General features: G+C 35.4%; 1 non-coding gene across 1 annotated transcript; it reads left to right on the forward strand.

Annotated features, from left to right (window-relative positions):
* Positions 1-3,239: 3,239 nt before the first annotated feature.
* Trnak-uuu (transfer RNA lysine (anticodon UUU)) lies at positions 3,240-3,331 on the forward strand. Its single transcript is given in 2 exon segments — positions 3,240-3,276; positions 3,296-3,331. It is a non-coding gene; the product is annotated as a tRNA-Lys (tRNA).
* Positions 3,332-3,587: the final 256 nt, after the last annotated feature.

Consider the following 3,587-nt stretch of genomic DNA (forward strand, 5'->3'; position numbering starts at 1 on the left):
GTTTTTGTGTATTGTGTGCGATTATATTTTGAAAATTAGTAGTTGAGCTGAAGTTGATTTTTAAGTTATGTCTATTGAAGAGCTTTCTGTAATTATGGTTGACTGGAAAATGTCTATCTATCTATACTTGCCTATATTAAAGGTCACATCGGGTGAGTAGGGGTGTGTGAACCAGATAGTTTTCCTATTTCTGTTTTCTTTTCTTTATTACTGGACTGGTGGCAGGTGTATAGGTGACAGGTGTACATGGAACCTTTTGTGCGCGTTTGTGGATGTGTGCGTGTGTGCGGATACGTGCGTAGATAGACGTGTTTTACCCTTATGGCCTTTTTACTCTTTTTTACACTTTTTCTGTATTTTGCATTTAGCCATGTTGTTTCTTGGGCATGTGCGTATATAGACGTGTGTATGAAACGTTTTGCGCACGTGTGTATGTGTGCGAACGTGTTGCGCGTGTGTGAGTGTGAGCGTATAAGCCTTGTGAGTGGATTTGGTAGACGGAAACTGAAAGAAGCCCGTTATATATATATGTATATATATATATATATATATATATATATATATATATATATATATATATATATATATATGTGTGTGTGTGTGTGTGTGTGTGTGTGTGTGTGTATGTGTGTTCATATGTTTGTGTGTCTGTGTTTGTCCCCCCACCATTGCTTGACAACCGATGGTGTTGTCTTTACGTCCCCGTAACTTAGCGGTAAAGCAAAACAGACCGATAGAATAAGTACTAGGCTTCCAAAGAATAAGTCCTGGGGGTCGATTTGCTCGACTAAAAGCGGTGGTCCAGCATGGCCGCAGTCAAATGACTGAAACAAGTAAAAGAGTAAAAGTGTATATATATATATATATATGTGTGTGTGTGTGTGTGTGTGTGTGTGTGTGTGTGTATAAATATATATATATATATATATATATATATATATATATATCCAAAGTTTTAAATTTAAATTTAAGAGAGAGATTTGACGCTAATATCCATTATTATTCCTATGTCAACATTTCTGTATAAGGCTATATTTGACTGTCAAATTTCTATGAAAAATTATATATATATATATATATATATATATATATATATATATACATATGCGTGTGTGTGTGTGTGTTGTGTGTGTGTGTGTGTGTGTGTGTGTGTGTGTACATTTATATATGTTTGTGTGTGTGATTGTACATGTGTATTTCTATATCTTCCGACAAGACAGTAAATTTGCCCCTCCATCCACTATAGATGAGAGCTTATATTTTATTCACAGGTCCATTACAATATATTTTTACTGAAAACATAACCCGTAGTTTTTGTTTCTTATATTTCGTCAATAATTCATTGTTTTTTCTAAATGACATCTGATCAGCAAGTATTTAAGTACCATTTTAACACTGTATCATATTTCCATCTGATCATCAAAATCTACATTTTTCCTCACTCGTACAATGGTGTTTAATAATAAACTAAAACTGAAACAAATCTTCATAACAAGAAACGGTGATGTAACTACAACTAGTTTAGCAGCAACAACGTCAACGACAGCTACGACGAAAACATAATAATAATAATAATAATAATGATAATAATAATAATAATAATAATAATAATAATATTCTCTAAAAGAAATGGAAAAACTTTCAAAATACAAAGACCTGGAAATAGAGATAACTCGAATGTGGAATCTAAAAACAGAAACAATTCCTATCATAGTAGGTGCCTTAGGTATAATAAAAAAATATTCAGACAAATACATAACAAAAACACCAGGACTTACAAATATATATAACATACAGAAAATTGCACTACTGGGTACTGCACACATTCTACGCAAAACACTTTCAATACAGTAAACATAAGAGCACCACAGCAAACCACAGCACATACCCAAGGCGCACAGAGCTGCGCTCGGTAGTGAAGTGAAAGCACGTTATAAAAATAAAACTACTGAATAATAATAATAATAATAGGCCATCGAATACAACTTACAGATATAATTATGTCGTCTAGCCAAACTATGAAAATTCTGTCACGGAACTAATTTATGTATAATATGAAAGTAATAAAGTAAGAAACAGGCGGGATATGAACAGCAACACGAAATACAACGGATAAAAAAAGATCAAGGATACTCTGTTTAACGTGCAGTAGAAAACATTTGACGTTTCGGAAGGGGGACTTTCGTCAAGTCAACAGGAGTGAAAATAGGGGGAAATGTTGCAATAAAGGCAACGTATATATATCCAATTTAACTTGAATGTCTTCTTAGAACGTTGAATACTGCGATTCTCATCTTGAGAGGATCTCTCGTGTGGATGCATTGTGCATAAAAGCACAAAAATTTACATTGCCGGCAAACGGGAACCGTCTCTAAAGGCGACAAAACTGCCTGATCACATGATTTTGATGTATTGCGTCACATCAGCGAGAGGCGCCAGGTAGCCGCATAATAGCGAAATCTCGCTTCCCAATAACTTTTCAAGCATTGATGTTGCAAATAGTCAGAAAGCTTATACAAAAATTAATTATAAGTGACAGAAGCAGTATTGATACCGAACAACAATCTTTATATCCAACTTAACGTAGATGCTTTGTTAGAACGCCGAATGATGCGGTATTCGCCTTGTGAGAACATCTCATATGGAGGCATGGTGTATGAAAACACGCATATTTATATCGTTGACTGACGAGAATCGACTAGTACAAGAGAGGGAACTGCCAGATCACGTGATTAGACCTACTGCATCTCAAGGAAGCTGTTTTTGACCGAAGGTGCGACAGACCTCTCATATTCTTCCATGCTTTTGCCATTCGTTATTATTGTTCCAGTAAACTAGCACGCCGAGTGAAACGTCTAACGTATTTCGTTTGCCGCTAGGTTCTGAGTTCAAATTCCGCCGAGGTCGACTTTGCTTTTCCTCCGTTCGGGGTCGATTAAATAAGTACCAGTTACGCACTGGAGTCGATGTAATCGACTTAATCCTCTCCTCAAAACTGCCCTTGTGGCAAAAATTTGAAATCGTTATTATTGTTGCAGCTATTTTTGCTGCTGCTTGTGATTTACAAGTTTAATTTATTTCTGAGATTATTTCGCTGAAATAGTTTTAAATCTCTTTTCACCTTCATTATTTATTTATTCACTTACAATAATATCCGATTTGTATTTTTCGTATTTCATAAAAATAAAGTATAAAGACGCATCTAAAAGAAGGATTTTTCTGAATTGTATTCAATGTCCGCCCGCATAGCTCAGTCGGTAGAGCATCAGACTTTTATAGGTCAACCTTAGAAGTAATCTGAGGGTCGCGGGTTCGAGTCCCTCTGCGGGCGTAAACCTTTCTATATGCGCAGGAGTGGCTGTGTGGTAAGTAGCTTGCTTACCAACCACATGGTTCCGGAATAACAAAAGAGTAATGTTTCCTAATGTATTATATATATATATATTTCGAATATGAAGTTGAATGGGACTTCCAGTTTTGCGCTGCAGCTTGTTCAGCCAGTGAAAAAGGTTTTGCCAAATGTTATTTAAACAATATGTAGATACGAGAGGTTTTACAACTTGTTACAAATCTAAGTGAAAGAAAAA

This window comes from Octopus bimaculoides, chromosome 9 (genome assembly GCF_046866305.1).
Source record: "Octopus bimaculoides isolate indiv1 chromosome 9, ASM4686630v1, whole genome shotgun sequence".
Classification (NCBI taxonomy): domain Eukaryota; kingdom Metazoa; phylum Mollusca; class Cephalopoda; order Octopoda; family Octopodidae; genus Octopus; species Octopus bimaculoides.